We start from the raw sequence: 17,639 nt of genomic DNA, 5'->3' as shown, positions 1-17,639 counted from the left end.
CGAACTCACCAAGGAATGTTTACTTCCCATAAAGGCGAACTCACCAAGGTATGTTCATTCCCCATAAAGGCGAACTCACCAAGGAATGTTTACTTCCCATAAAGGCGAACTCACGAAGGTATGTTCACTCCCCTTAAAGGCGAACTCACCAAGGAATGTTCACTCCCCATAAAGGCGAACTCACCTAGGTATGTTCACTCCCCATAAGGCGAACTCCCTAAGGTATGTTCACTCCCCATAAAGGCGAACTCACCTAGGTATGTTCACTCCCCATAAGGCGAACTCCCCAAGGTATGTTCACTCCCATGAAGGCGAACTCCCCAAGGTATGTTCTCTCCTTCAAAGGATGCAGCAGGACAAGGGTATTTACCGGCCCACTTAAAATAACAAATATACATGTTACGGATCCTAATGTTCAAATGGTCGTGTGTGTTTTTCAAGCTTGTCTTAAAAGGCGACTAACGGGATCGGGTGGTATGTCTCGCTTACTTGTGTGATATATTTCGTCATATCCCAATCGATGCTCATGATGTCAATCACTAGATTGTCCAGACACGATTTGTTTCACAGACCGCCCCCATTCAGCTGGAATACTGCTGAGTGGGGCGTTAAACAAACAAACAAACAAACAAACAAACAAACATATTTCTAGCATGACTAAATGCATATTAGTGGCTACAATTAATAAAATAAGCGGAATCTAAATAACAACAACGTGCAAGTGCCAAGGGGCATTATATAATGGTTGATTAATTTAACTCATCTTCTTCCAGGAATGAAGAAACAAGTTCGTCGGATGATAGAGGTAACAATGTCTAGCTTTTTTGCGAAAATATGTAAAAATGTCGATGTTAAATCCACATTTAGTATTATATGAACACGGTATATTTGATGAATACGAATGAAGAATAATGTCAAGCAATGAGTGAATTGGATGTGATAAAGTTTATGGTTTGAATCTTTGACATTTGCTCTTCTTTAAGAAATACGTAGATATGTTATTTTATGCTACCAATTTAATGTTATAGTGACCAACAACTGCGCTCACGCATTCGTCAAATGACATGTGTGTTTTTGGGGGCACGGGTGGCCCAGTCGCCTAAGGCGCCGCGATGGGCTGTGCAGAGTTACGTCCCTTGGCCACGCCAGAAACCTATAATTGTGGGTTCGAATCCCAGTTCGCTCCGATTATGTTTCTAGGTTTGTCAGCACCATACCCGTGCTCGTGGGTTTCACCGGTCTGAGACCTGCATAATTTCGAGCTTTCCTCCCACATGAAGCTGACTGATATAACTGGAATTATGTTAAAAGCGGCGTTAAACCCAACTCACTCACTCACACACGTGTGTTTTCAGGTGAAGCGCCTGAGAATCATTATACCGGACTTACAAGTCGCCCCGGGACTGTCCCGGCCGCTTATGACACCATCGTGTACCAGAACAGCCCCGGTATGCCAATTTGGTTTACTGATAGTTTAATTTACTGTTGGTGTGGTTAAACTGTTAGTTTGGTTTACTGTTAGTTTGGTTTACTGTCCGTTTAATTTAATATTAGTTTGGTTTACTGTTAGTTTGGTTTACTGTTAGTTTGGTTTACTGTCCGTTTGATATACTGTTAGTTTGGTTTACTGTCAATTTGGTTTACTGTTAGTTTGGTTTACTGTCAGTTTGGTTTACTGTTAGTTTGGTTTACTGTCAGTTTGGTTCACTGTCAGTTTGGTTTACTGTTAGTTTGGTTTACTGTTAGTTTGGTTTACTGTTAGTTTGGTTTACTGTCAGTTTGGTTTACTGTCCGTTTGGTTTACTGTCCGTTTGGTTTACTGTTAGTTTGGTTTACTGTCAGTTTGGTTTACTGTCCGTTTGGTTTACTGTTAGTTTGGTTTACTGTTAGTTTGGTTTACTGTCAGTTTGGTTTACTGTTAGTTTGGTTTACTGTCAGTTTGGTTTACTGTTAGTTTGGTTGATTTTGATTTGAACATATTTATTCACAAGGAGTGAACGGGATTGGGGGACAAGTTCTTCCAACTTAGAATGCCCTCTCCCTGGTATTTACACAAATTTCACAATTTCAAATTCAATATATATGCATACAACACTATAGATGAGAGAGAGAGAGAGAGAGAGAAAGAGAGAGAGAGAGAGAGCGAGAGAGAGAGAGAGAGAGAGAGAGAGAGAGAGAGAGAGAGAGGGGGGGGGGGGGGGGAGATACATTGTTGAATGAACAGTTCGTTACACAAATCTTTTAGTTGTGCATATATAATGTTGTACTGCCTTAAACATAGCTTCATTTTCTGTAACAACGTGATCTGCATTGCCATATAACAGTAAGTGTACATCAACAGGTATGTTATGAACAATATTGTTAAGGCTGTTTAACATAATTTCACGCTGATGACTAAACAATGTACATTCCATGAGATAATTATATGCATTTTCACATGTATTCGAACATGTACAGTTCGGGTGATCTTTTATACCAATTCTATATAGATCATAATTCAATTGACTGCACATGTATCTCAGTTTTGTGTGTAAGATATTATATTTTCTTTTTCCATAAGCGAAGTACGCAGGTGACGTGGGGTGGTGCTTTTGTAACGAATTTTTAAAACAAGAAGTCGTAGAATTAGAATTAGTTTGGTTTACTGTTAGTTTGGTTTACTTTTAGTTTATTTTACTGTTGGTTTGGTTTACTTTTAGTTTGGTTTACTGTTAGTTTAGTTTACTGTTAGTTTGGTTTACTGTTAGTTTGGTTTACTGTTAGTTTGGTTTACTGTTATTGTGTTTGGAGTAAAGGTTAGGGTAAGTGTGGGACTGTGTGACAAGAACCCACTAGAGATTTGGGATACAATTGCTCTTCAGGCACCCAGGCTTGACGTGAGAGGCGACTAACGGGATCGGGTAGTCAGGCTTGCTGACTTGGTTGATGCATGTCATCGTATCCCAGTTGCGTAGTGCTATGCTCATGATGTCAATCACTGGATTATCAGATCCATGCTCGATTTACAAACCTCCGTCCTATAGCTGGAATATTGCTGAGTGCGGCATAAACAACAAACAAAATGTGATAAGAAAACGGCTATGTATAGACCTTGATTACCACTCGATCTGAACCGAACTATACTGGCCCAGCTGCATTTTCCCTCTGCAGGGTGCGCTCCGTAGACGCGCCCAAAATATATAATTATGCGTTCAAATACCGGCCCCGATCACGATTGTAGGCTGGCCATCAAGCTGGTAAGCGTCTGAGACCAGCAGCATTGTTCTAAGCGACGTTAAACTAAACTCACTCACCCAAAATCTTATCTCCCGTCGAAGTTGGCGGTTGTATGTGTTTTCGTCATTACATCACTGAAATATTGCCGATGTGACGTTAAATTTAACTCACTCACGCATGTGTTTTTACATTTTCCGAAGGCAAAGACGTTAACTGACAATAAAAGTCCAGTTTCCACCCTTGCCGACCTATGCTTGAATTTCTAGACTCAATCGTAGCGCCATCAGTGGCTATTAAGAGTTATGTCCCTTCTGTGTCCCTCCTTTTGACCAATCAGATTACAGCTCTCATGGCACATGCATTTGCTTCAAACAAAATGGCAGCGCCCAGTCAAGACGATCTGATCGATAATCAAGACCTGTATTGTAATAAAACGGGTCTTACCCAGCGAGCTGCATCAAATCACTTGCGCACCTTGATTATAAACATGAAATGATTGCAAAATATCTGTCGACGCCCAGTTGACGATACACATGCTTTGCAAATCCTGCAGTCGACAAAAATCTGCACGTTGAAATCCATGTTGTTTACGAACCGGATGTCTAGTTCGTTACGCGGTTTTGATTGGACAATGCATAGACTCGTTAGTCCAGCCAAAATGAAACTCTGGAATTCCAGCCTAGTTCGGCAAGAGGTGGGGTGAAATGGGGTTTAACGTCGCGTCCAAGATTATTGCACTTATATAGCGACGTGCATGTACGTGTGTGTGTTTGTGTGGCTTCTTGTACCAGTCCGAACTGATGCCTATTTATAGTGCTAGCTCACTGAGATACCATGCCGCAGTTTAGCATGAATACCCTACTCAGACACAGTATACTGACTCCGAGCCGACCAGTCCTTGTTTTAGCCCCTCAATGCCGAGCGCCAGACAAGGTAACAACAAGTACCATCTTTTAACGTCTTTTGGTATGACGCGGCTGGGGATCGAACCCCGGACCTTCCGCTTTCCAGGCGGACGCTCTACCACTAGACCACGGAGGCGGTCTCGGCAAGAGTTGAAACTGGACTTTTATAGTCGGTTAACAGTCTTGCCTCGGGAAGATCGATATCAGTATGAACCAGGCCTGTCTTTGTTCCCTACTAATATACCCACTAATGGTGAGAATCTGGTGCCGCTTCTATCTTCCCGTTACTAATATTAAAATAATCCTCTGTGGCTATCACATATCCAACAAAAAGTCGCTGTTTTGAGTTTCGTGTATAGAATATTACAACAGCTCTTACAGAACCACACCATAATTTACTTTACAGCATTTCTCAAGAAGGGATTTATCAAAATGTATTTGTTTGTGAAGCTCACTTTATGATCATCTTTCACTTTATCATTTTTCACTTTATCATCATTAATCACTTTATCATCATTATTCAATTTATCGTTATTATTCACTTTATCGTCATTTCTCACTTTATCATCATTATTCACTTTATCATCATTATTCAATTTATCGTTATTATTCACTTTATCGTCATTTCTCACTTTATCATCATTATTCATTTTATCATCATTATTCATTTTATCATCATTAATCACTTTATCATCATTAATGATTTTATCATCATTATTCATTTTATCATCATTATCCACTTTATCCTCATTATTCACTTTATCATCATTATTCACTTTATCATCATTATTCACTTTTTCATCATTATCCACTTTATCATCATTATTCATTTTATCATCATTATTCATTTTATCATCATTATTCATTTTATCATCATTATTCATTTTTTCATCATTAATCACTTTATCATCATTATCCACTTTATCATCATTATTCACTTTATCATCATTATTCACTTTATCATCATTATTCATTTTATCATCATTATTCACTTTATCATCATTATTCACTTTATCATCATTATTCACTTTATCATCATTATTCACTTTTTCATCATTATCCACTTTATCATCATTATTCATTTTATCATCATTATTCACTTTATCATCATTATTCATGTTATCATCATTATCCACTTTATCATCATTATTCATTTTATCATCATTATTCACTTTATCATCATTATTCATTTTATCATCATTATTCACTTTATCATCATTATTCCTTTTATCATCATTATTCACTTTATCATCATTATTCACTTTTTCATCATTATCCACTTTATCATCATTATTCATTTTATCATCATTATTCACTTTATCATCATTATTCATTTTATCATCATTATCCACTTTATCATCATTATTCCTTTTATCATCATTATTCACTTTATCATAATTATTCATTTTATCATCATTATTCACTTTATCATCATTATTCATTTGATCATCATTAATCACTTTATCATCATTAATTATTTTATCATCATTATTCACTTTATCATCATTATTCACTTTATCATCATTATTCATTTTATCATCATTAATCACTTTATCATCATTATTCACTTCATCATCATTATTCCTTTTATCATCATTATTCACTTTATCATCATTCATTTTATCATCATTATTCACTTTATCATCATTATTCATTTTATCATCATTAATCAGTTTATCATCATGAATTATTTTATCATCATTATTCATTTTATCATCACTATTCATTTTATCATCATTATTCACTTTATCATCATTATTCACTTTATCATCATTATTCATTTTATCATCATTAATCACTTTATCATCATTAATTATTTTATCATCATTATTCATTTTATCATCATTATTCACTTTATCATCATTCACTTCACAGCAACACCTCAAGAAGGGATTTATCAAAATGTGAAGCCAGCAGTAAAAACCAAACCAAAGCATGGACGCAAAGGAAAGAAGCATAACGGTACGTGGGCACTCCCTGTACAATAACCCGTTATCAACACAGCAAGCTACCAACACGGATGATATGGAGGGCGGTTAACTGTATTCTCAAAATAGTTGTATATCATTTGGTTGTATCCTTCATAAAACAATGAGACTGAAACATTGCACACTTGAGGTGGGGTGAAATGGGGTTCAAGATTATTTCATTTCGTGTACATATCGACGTGCATGTACGTGCTTTCACTAGTGTAGACGAGCCCAATGAGATACCATGCCGCAGTTAACATGGATACTCCGCTTTAACACAGAATACTGACTCCGAGTCCACTTGTCCTTGATTTATCCATCCAATGCTGACCGCCAAGCGGGTAACGTGAAATATTATCGTTTAAAGTCTTTTGTCTCAACGTACATTAAAATACTAGCTAATGATTGGTTATGTAGCGGGGAACTATTTTCCATGTAGCCCGTTCATGTAGCCCTCCGCGAAATCAATCGGAACAGACCTTAGGTAACTTGCTTATCTCGCATCAGTATCGTTGAGCTGAAATGAACCAATGTTTATGCGAATGTATTTGGGTAAGGTAATTTTGCGTCGTCTGCTAGCTGTCAAAATGGCTGAATTAAAACCAGAAGGTGTAGGATGACGCAGTTGACACATTTCATGGATAAAGCTACTTCATTATAATATCATAGCGACGTTATACTCATGTCAAGCAAAACAAGATGTTATTCATAAAATATGTCTACTTTGATAAATAAAGAAACGAAAGTTATTTAAATGATTCGTTCACTAGCTACTAGCTACTACGAAAACATTCAATATGAATACCATGTTCACTTGGCACGCTGGATGTCATAAAAAATATGTCTATTTAGAAACAGTGACATTATATTTCCAACAACACTTTTTATAATACCGAGACATCTATGCTGAAAGACACAAACTCATTCGTCACCACTCGCCCCTTTCCGTAACCCACAAGAAGACTCGTTATGTGCGAGGATACGACAAACCAATCAGAATGCGCGTATGATTTAAATTTATTCGTCAAAGAATCCCTCAGAAATAATTTTTGATTTACATATATCTTGCATCTAAAAAATACCCAAGACACAGTTAAATGTGTTCTATCATACTGTATAATTTCGCTTGTCCTGATGTGTTTGAAACTGCATTTGACATGTATATGATATATGGGGAAATATATGTGAACAATTACGCAACGACTTGACAATGGTTTTAGGTATGCCCGTTTTGCGCTAAGACGGAACCCGGTCGCACAAATGGCCACGAGAGAGTCGCTATTCGACTTGTTCCGGAATAACACGAGTTGGTCACGAACGCCACAAACTGAAGCAGTATAGCAGTACACTGACATTTGTCTCTTTCAGATGGGAATATCTATGAAAACTGCTGACGGCCACGAGATGGAGTAGACGCCAACTATTACAAACCAACAACAGTGCTTCCTTAAGAGGGAGGATAAAGATGAGTGAGTGAGTTGGGTTTAACGCCGCTTTTAACAGTATTCCAGTTATATCGCGGCGTGTCAGCTTAATGTGGGAGGAAAGCCCGAAGTGATGCAGGTCTTAGACGTTTACCACTTCGGTGAAACCCACAAGCACGGGTATGGTGCTGACAAACCTAGAAACATAATCGGGGCGAACCGGGACTCGAACCCACAATCATAGGTTTCTGGCGTGCCCAAAGGACGCAAATCTGCACAGCGAATCGCGGCGCCTTAGACGACTGGGCCACCCGTGCCCCCGGATGAAGATGAAGAGACTGCAGCTGCTATATAATTAGGGACCAAATACAGACACGGTTCATGTTTAAATGTCACTGTGATATAAAGTGTGGTTTGTTTTTTTTTCTTTTTCTTTTTTATTCCCATAATTTCAAATACAAAGTATACATGGAACATATTACATTAAGATCAGCATGGTATATATTCAAATCGCCTTGTTGTACATTCAGTAGTTTGTTTCTCTGGTACATCTGGTAGATCTATATATAAGGTTTCTATACAGAATAACAGACAAATTGTAATATTAAATCATATCTTGGTATTCTTGAATAATGTGTGGAATGAAGACCAAAAAGAGAAAAATTTAGCTTGTTGACAATTTGAGAAAGCAATAGATCTTGTAGCTTCATTATATTTAATTATTTCCCACTTTACTTGTTTAAAATGTGGAATTGATTTCTTTCTCATTTGTTTATAAATTACAAATTTTGCAATTAAAAACATAATATTTAATGGGTTATTGTTTTTTCCTTTAAATCCAAATAAAAGATTTTGGTTACTACAATCAATACTTCCTTCCACTGTTGTCCCTAACCAATCTTTCAAATCCTCCCAATATGAATTGTATATTGACATTCACAAAACATATGAATAATGGTTTCTGCGCAAGTTTTACAAAGAGTACATGTGGGGGTATCTTCATAACCAATCCTAAATAAATAACTATTTGTTGCAAGAATATAGTGAAGTATCTTAAGGTGAAACCAAATTAGGCTTACACTTTGTGTACATCTGTAAACCATCAAATTATATATTTCCCACTCTTCATTACTAAAATTTTTTTGTAAAACATTTTCCCACTTAAGCATACCATGGGTTTTTACGAAATTTGGTTGTAGAAGAGTGTTATAAAAGTCTTTACTTTCGCCTTTACAATTAATTATAAGTGATACATTGAAGGGTAATATAGGTCGTAAATATATTCCCGTATAATTATCTAAATTGTTGGTCTTACAATATTGGTGGACAGCACTTAATAAACCTTGATATGTAAGAAAATCAGTTTCAAATTTGTATGCTTCCACAAATTCTTCCTAGGTATATATTTCCCCGCTATCCTTCAATAAATCACAAATAAACATTAAACCTTTACAGAACCAATTTCCATAAAATACCGGTTTTCCCCCAATCATAATATTGTTATTATACCATAGAGATTGGTTTATAAATTCAATTTTAGTCTTTATTTTATTCATTCCCAGGTATCGCGACCATGCCTCCAAAACATCTTTCCAAAATAAATTTACAACATTTGGGATGATGTAAGTATTAATGTACATAGCATTTGCCATCAATAGTAATCTGTTTCTATTCGGTATACAATAAGAAACTAGAGTTGACCACTTGGACTGACTATACAGTAATCTCTTCACCCATACTATTTTTTGTGCTGCTATAACATCTTTTATAATGGGTACTTTAATTCCTCCATATTTTTTAAGGTAATGAAATATTGCTTCTCTTGATTTTGTCTGGTTTACCCTTCCATACAAATCTAAAACATTTTTTTTTGAAAATGTTCAATAGTTTCGACTGAAGGATTTGGTATTGCAGTGAATAAAAGGTTTAGTTTTGACAATAGAAGGGATTTTAAGACTACATTTCTGCCTATTTGTGTCAAACTTCTTGCTGAACATTGATTCATTTCCTTTTCAATTTTTTTTCCAGTTTTTCCTCATAATTAATCTCCACTAATTTTTCAAGGTCCACATCAAAATTTATTCCTAACAATTTAAATTTTGTACTTGTCCAATCTAACTTCCATTCTTTACATAGTTTATACCGTGATCTCTTTTTGGATCCAATCCATATTATTTTGGTCTTGTCTGTATTTACCTTTAATGCTGAAAATCTAGCAAAAAAACTGTAATGTATTCATTACTGCATAGAGGCCATTTTCTGTACCATCTAAACTTAGAGAAGTATCATCAGCAAATTGAGCTACGATATGTTCTACATTTCCCATTTGAATTCCCTTAATCCTTTTGTTGCTCCTAATCATAATTGCCAGTATTTCAGCACACATAATAAATAAATATGGTGATAATGGATCGCCCTGACGACAACCTCTAGTTAGTTTAATGAAAGAACTTGCAAAACCATTTACTAGAACACTTGATTCCATACCATTAAAAAATGTTTTTACCCACTGTTGTATATTTGGTCCAAATTTAAAAAAATTCTAAAACATCTCAAATAAATTTTCTATCCACTGAATCGAAAGCTTTTTCAAAGTCTATGAGTAATAATAAACCAGGTATTTGGTATGTATCAGTATAATCAATTAAATCATATATAAGCCTCGTAACTTCTCCAATATATCTTCCAGGAACGAAACCTTTTTGGTCTTCATGTATAATTTGGGGTAGTACTTTTTTTTGTTCTGTTTGCAATTATTGCTGATGCTAATTTATATGAGGTATTCAAAAGTGATATTGGTCTCCAGTTTTTTAGAAATAATTTAGATTTGTTTTCTTTAGGCAAACATGTAATCAATCCTTGTTTTTGTGTTATTGATAAAGATTCATTTCTGTATGCATAATTAAGAGAATTTATCAGATATTTACCAATGTCATTCCAAAAGAATTTTAAAAATTCTGATGTAAAGCCATCAGGTCCAGGGCTTTTATCATTTTTCATATTTTTTAATGCTACAAGAGCTTCCTCATAAGATATTTCAGCTTCTAAATCTAATGAAATATTTGTGTCTAGTCTTGGAATATTTATCTCAGTGAAAAGCTCTTCTAAATTAATTTGTGTACAGTTTTCACTGGAATATAATTTTTGATAAAATAATTTTGTTTCTTCCAATATCTCATTTTGTTTTTTAATTACTGTTCCATCACTTTTTATCAATTCACTAATAGATTTATTTTAAAAAATTCTATGTTCTAAATGCAGAAAATATGTACTGGGTTTTTCCCCATACTCTATCCAGGCCATTTTGCTTTTGACCTGACGAATAATCCCTGTGTCTTAAGTTTGTTATATCCTCCCTTTCTGCTTTTAATTCATCTATGGTGCTCAATATTTTGGTCTTTTCCAATTCTAATTCTACATTATCTATTTTTGTTTCCAGATCATACAGTTTAGTTTCTAATTCTTTTTCTCTAGCAATAGTTGTTGTTTTTTTGTGGATGAATAATATATTGACTCTCCTCTAATAGCAAGTAATATGGTTTCCAATAATAACTGATCATTAATCACATACTTTTTACCTTCCAAATTTGTTTTATCCTCATATTGATTAAGGGTAAACTTTATTATTTTCTTTATTTGTTCAACATATTCCTTATCATACAACAAAGAATAATTAAATTTCCAATATCCTTTTTCCTCTTTCCATATCTGATAAATTAAATGTCATCGAAATCAAAGAATGATTAGAGTTTAAACTTGGACTAATATCACATTTAATAATTGAATACTGAAAATTTTGTGAGATTACAAAATAATCTAAGCGGGCCTGTTTAATTGGATTTGGCTGACGCCATGTAAAACGCTTTTCATTTGGATTAGATTCCCTACATGGATCTTTCAGATCCAAGAGATCCATTATTTCTAAAACAACCTTTCTGGATTTAGGATTATTTATGTGTTTATAATTATATGTATCCAAATCTATATCTTGTATTAAATTCCAATCTCCACATAAAATTATTCTGTCCCTTTCTAATTCAGTTATAGTTTCTTTTATTTTTTCAAACAATTCTGGTTTATCCAAATTTGGCCCATACATATTAATTAGTGTGTATACATATTTTTGTATTTCTATATTTAATGCAACATAATTTCCTTCATCCTTATCTAATAATACTTTGGTAACTTTGAACTCAAAAATATTATTAAATAAAGTTGCTATCCCTCTTGCATTACTTTTTAAAGGGGCAATATAACATTCTTTATAACCCCATTGCTACTTTATTTGTTGTTCGTGATCTGCTGTAAAATGAACATCTTGTAGACAATAAATTTGTGCTTTTTTACTTCTTAAAAATTTAAATATTTGTTTTCTCTTAAATGTACCTCCGAGGCCTCTACAGTTTAATGACATCACAGTTAATTTATTTTTCCTCATAATTAAATGTACTCATATCTATATATTGTACTGAATATACTTTCTTAAATATTGTAAAGACTATCATCACATCAAGTTCGCACATGTAGACCTATATTGAAAAGGGTGGGATTTTTTATACAGAAAACAAAATTCATATAACTGTATCGAAATTATACTTAAAACGACTTCCATTTGGAATCATTGTTCGCTACAACCCAGCTTTATGAAATAATGTTCAAATATATGCCTCTTTGTACAATATTATTAAGAGTACCTGGCTGTATATAATTTTCATATAAAGAAAAAGAAGAGAAAAAAAGTAAAATAAAAATTAGAATAAGTTTTGTATATAACCGCTTCACAACAAAAAAACTGTCCCAATTCTGCTTTAGATGACAACGGTTAATCCAGACCTCACTTCCTATTATCATAGCTATAACAACATATGTAATTGTTTATATTATTTCTACATTATTTTGTATACCCGATCATATCACACTTAATCTCATGGTAATTAAATACTATAGATCAGGTCAAAGTCTTTTTTACATCCTTGTACAATTACAATATGATTCCCAAAGTATCAGGAGTTTCCTTATCAAGAGATTCTAATCATTACTCACATCACCATGATCACACATAAGCCTTTGTTCATAGCTAAAGCACTCCTCTTTGCTCCATTAAAATGAAATTCAAAATAGACCTTTGTGATCCCTACCATCTATATTGATGTTATTTGTAAATAGTCTATACAACAGTACTGTAGCCATGTATACACAGTGTAATTAAAAGCAAATAGACAACCTTCAAGTGATCAAGAGCTTGACTGCAACTTCAATTGTTTTTCTTTCAAAATTACATCACCTGAGTATTACAGACATCATAAATTATGTCTTCTCAATATAAAATCAAATCATGTGTTTAATCATTTTAAGGGTCATACTTCAAAACTATAAAAAAGTTCTATCATGTCTTATAGATCTAACAAATAGATCTACATATTGTCTCTTAGCACACATCTTCAGACTTCCGTTCACAGTTCTGTTAATAAAGAATAGAGGTATTAACGGAAAGATACCTCTCTCTTAAAATAAGGCTTGGATGCTTGGGGGCTCCAAATGCCCCCAATATATGCATCAGTCAGTTTCTATTTGCACAGTTCAGCATGAGCAGATGAGGTAGGGCCTAGCGAGTAGATCTGAGATCTAGGGCCGACAAAACATTCAGTCCCGGATTTGTATATCAATCAGAAAATTCACAGTTTTTCTCATACTGAGTGTTAAGTTAAGGCTTGAGTAGTTGGGGGCCCCAAATGCCCCTATTATGAATCAATCAGTGATTTTTCATAGTTCATATCGCTACGATAGGCCATCTTGGTGCGGATCTATATATAGACCGGAAGTTCGTTGTGAATGGTCCATTGTCCAATATATAAACAAAAACACGTGCTTTCTTAATTCACTGTAAACAAACGTTTTCATCAATTTTCCACTTGATCCACTGACTGTTTTTAGTTAATAATTGTAAAATATAACTTAGACAAAAGCATCATTTTGTTGATTCACAATAATCAAAGTAATTACTGTAAATTTCTCTTTCTAGAGAATAAATCTCTAGATATTTTGAAAAATACACCACAAATATTTCAAATTAAAACTTGCTTCAATGCTTGGTTAAATACAGTTACTTTACTCACAATGCGAAAACACTATCCAATAAATAGAGTTTAATATCTCCACTCCCACTTGAAATAAAAATATTTCTGTCTCTCGTTTCTGACAGATCTGTACGTTCTCACGCCGCATTTTCTTCAAGTCCAATGTTATGCCACTTATACTCTTTGTCTTTTCTGTATTGGAGGTAAACATCTGCACCTCTTTCTTGTATCCTTGTCTGATATCGCTGATTTTTTCCGGATCTCGTAAGCCATGTGTAGTGTAGGTCTGATGTACCAGATGTCATGTGTAGTGTAGGTCTGATGTGCCAGATGCCATGTGTAGTGTAGGCCCGATGTGCCAGATGTCATGTGTAGTGTAGGTCTGATGTGCCAGATGTCATGTGTAGTGTAGGTCTGATGTGACAGGTGTCATGTGTAGTGTAGGTCTGATGTGCCAGATGCCATGTGTAGTGTAGGCCCGATGTGCCAGATGTCATGTGTAGTGTAGGTATGATGTGCCAGATGTCATGTGCAGTGTAGGTCTGATGTGACAGATGTCATGTGTAGTGTAGGTCTGATGTGCCAGATGCCATGTGTAGTGTAGGCCCGATGTGCCAGATGTCATGTGTAGTGTAGGTCTGATGTGCCAGATGTCATGTGTAGTGTAGGTCTGATGTGACAGGTGTCATGTGTAGTGTAGGTCTGATGTGCCAGATGCCATGTGTAGTGTAGGCCCGATGTGCCAGATGTCATGTGTAGTGTAGGTCTGATGTGCAAGATGTCATGTGAAGTGTAGGTCTGATGTGACAGGTGTCATGTGTAGTGTAGGTCTGATGTGCCAGATGCCATGTGTAGTGTAGGCCCGATGTGCCAGATGTCATGTGTAGTGTAGGTATGATGTGCCAGATGTCATGTGTAGTGTAGGTCTGATGTGCCAGGTGTCATGTGTAGTGTAGGTCTGATGTGCCAGATGCCATGTGTAGTGTAGGTCTGATGTGCAAGATGTCATGTGTAGTGTAGGTCTGATGTGCAAGATGTCATGTGAAGTGTAGGTCTGATGTACCAGATGTCATGTGTAGTGTAGGTCTGACGTGCCAGATGTCATGTGTAGTGTAGGTCTGATATGCAAGATGTCATGTGTAGTGTAGGTCTGATGTACCAGATGTCATGTGTAGTGTAGGTCTGACGTGCCAGATGTCATGTGTAGTGTAGGTCTGATATGCAAGATGTCATGTGTAGTGTAGGTCTGATGTACCAGATGTCATGTGTAGTGTAGGCCCAATGTGCCAGATGTCATGTGAAGTGTAGGTCTGATGTACCAGATGTCATGTGTAGTTGAGGTCTGATGTGCCAGGTGTCATGTGTAGTGTAGGTCTGATGTACCAGATGGCATGTGTAGTGTAGGTCTGATGTGCCAGATGTCATGTGTAGTGTAGGCCCGATGTGCCAGATGTCATGTGTAGTGTAGGTCTGATGTACCAGATGGCATGTGTAGTGTAGGTCTGATGTACCAGATGCCATGTGTAGTGTAGGTCTGATGTGCCAGATGCCATGTGTAGTGTAGGTCAGATATGCCAGATGTCATGTGTAGTGTAGGTCTGATGTGCCAGATGCCATGTGTACTGTAGGTCTGATGTGCTAGATGTCATGTGTGGTGTAGGTCTGATGTGCCAGATGTCATGTGTAGTGTAGGTCTGATGTGGCAGATGCCATATGTAGTGTAGGTCTGATGTGCAAGATGTCATGTGTAGTGTAGGTCTGATGTGCAAGATGTCATGTGTAGTGTAGGTCTGACGTGCCAGATGTCATGTGTAGTGTAGGTCTGATGTGCAAGATGTCATGTGTAGTGTAGGTCTGATGTACCAGATGTCATGTGTAGTGTAGGTCTGATGTACCAGATGTCATGTGTAGTGGGGTCTGATGTGCTAGATGTCATGTGTAGTGTAGGCCAAATGTGCCAGATGTCATGTGAAGTGTAGGTCTGATGTACCAGATGTCATGTGTAGTGTAGGTCTGATGTGACAGGTGTCATGTGTAGTGTAGGTCTGATGTACCAGATGTCATGTGTAGTGTAGGTCTGATGTGCCAGATGTCATGTGTAGTGTAGGCCCGATGTGCCAGATGTCATGTGTAGTGTAGGTCTGATGTGCCAGATGCCATGTGTAGTGTAGGTCAGATATGCCAGATGTCATGTGTAGTGTAGGTCTGATATACCAGATGTCATGTGTAGTGTAGGTCTGATGTGCCAGATGCCATGTGTAGTGTAGGTCAGATATGCCAGATGTCATGTGTAGTGTAGGTCTGATGTACCAGATGTCATGTGTAGTGTAGGTCTGATGTACCAGATGCCATGTGTAGTGCAGGTCTGATGTGCCAGATGCCATGTGTAGTGTAGGTCAGATATGCCAGATGTCATGTGTAGTGTAGGTCTGATGTGCCAGATGTCATGTGTAGTGTAGGTCAGATATGCCAGATGTCATGTGTAGTGTAGGTCTGATGTGCAAGATGTCATGTGTAGTGTAGGTCTGATGTACCAGATGTCATGTGTAGTGTAGGTCTGATGTGGCAGATGCCATATGTAGTGTAGGTCTGATGTGCAAGATGTCATGTGTAGTGTAGGTCTGATGTGCAAGATGTCATGTGTAGTGTAGGTCTGATGTACCAGATGTCATGTGTAGTGTAGGTCTGAAGTACCAGATGTCATGTGTAGTGGGGTCTGATGTGCTAGATGTCATGTGTAGTGTAGGCCAAATGTGCCAGATGTCATGTGAAGTGTAGGTCTGATGTACCAGATGTCATGTGTAGTGTAGGTCTGATGTGACAGGTGTCATGTGTAGTGTAGGTCTGATGTACCAGATGTCATGTGTAGTGTAGGTTTGATGTGCCAGATGTCATGTGTAGTGTAGGCCCGATGTGCCAGATGTCATGTGTAGTGTAGGTCTGATGTGCCAGATGCCATGTGTAGTGTAGGTCAGATATGCCAGATGTCATGTGTAGTGTAGGTCTGATATACCAGATGTCATGTGTAGTGTAGGTCTGATGTGCCAGATGCCATGTGTAGTGTAGGTCTGATGTACCAGATGCCATGTGTAGTGCAGGTCTGATGTGCCAGATGCCATGTGTAGTGTAGGTCAGATATGCCAGATGTCATGTGTAGTGTAGGTCTGATGTGCCAGATGTCATGTGTAGTGTAGGTCAGATATGCCAGATGTCATGTGTAGTGTAGGTCTGATGTGCAAGATGTCATGTGTAGTGTAGGTCTGATGTACCAGATGTCATGTGTAGTGTAGGTCTGATGTGGCAGATGCCATATGTAGTGTAGGTCTGATGTGCAAGATGTCATGTGTAGTGTAGGTCTGATGTGCAAGATGTCATGTGTAGTGTAGGTCTGACGTGCCAGATGTCATGTGTAGTGTAGGTCTGATGTGCAAGATGTCATGTGTAGTGTAGGTCTGATGTACCAGATGTCATGTGTAGTGTAGGTCTGATGTACCAGATGTCATGTGTAGTGGGGTCTGATGTGCTAGATGTCATGTGTAGTGTAGGCCAAATGTGCCAGATGTCATGTGAAGTGTAGGTCTGATGTACCAGATGTCATGTGTAGTGTAGGTCTGATGTGACAGGTGTCATGTGTAGTGTAGGTCTGATGTACCAGATGTCATGTGTAGTGTAGGTCTGATGTGCCAGATGTCATGTGTAGTGTAGGCCCGATGTGCCAGATGTCATGTGTAGTGTAGGTCTGATGTGCCAGATGCCATGTGTAGTGTAGGTCAGATATGCCAGATGTCATGTGTAGTGTAGGTCTGATATACCAGATGTCATGTGTAGTGTAGGTCTGATGTGCCAGATGCCATGTGTAGTGTAGGTCAGATATGCCAGATGTCATGTGTAGTGTAGGTCTGATGTACCAGATGTCATGTGTAGTGGAGGTCTGATGTACCAGATGCCATGTGTAGTGCAGGTCTGATGTGCCAGATGCCATGTGTAGTGTAGGTCAGATATGCCAGATGTCATGTGTAGTGTAGGTCTGATGTGCCAGATGTCACG

At 37.0% G+C, this 17,639-nt stretch overlaps 1 long non-coding RNA gene across 1 annotated transcript; it reads left to right on the top strand.

Moving 5' to 3' along the window:
* The first annotated feature begins 25 nt into the window (after positions 1–25).
* On the top strand, positions 26–7,648 carry LOC124124861. The gene is made up of 5 exons (XR_007217958.1): positions 26–48; positions 774–805; positions 1,356–1,448; positions 5,997–6,083; positions 7,460–7,648. It is a non-coding gene; the product is annotated as an uncharacterized LOC124124861 (long non-coding RNA).
* Positions 7,649–17,639: the final 9,991 nt, after the last annotated feature.

This window comes from Haliotis rufescens, unplaced genomic scaffold, assembly GCF_023055435.1.
Source record: "Haliotis rufescens isolate VD_foot unplaced genomic scaffold, xgHalRufe1.0.p SCAF_34, whole genome shotgun sequence".
Taxonomy (NCBI): domain Eukaryota; kingdom Metazoa; phylum Mollusca; class Gastropoda; order Lepetellida; family Haliotidae; genus Haliotis; species Haliotis rufescens.
The sequence above is the reverse complement of the archived record's forward strand: the minus strand, read 5'-3'. Positions and strand labels throughout refer to the sequence as shown.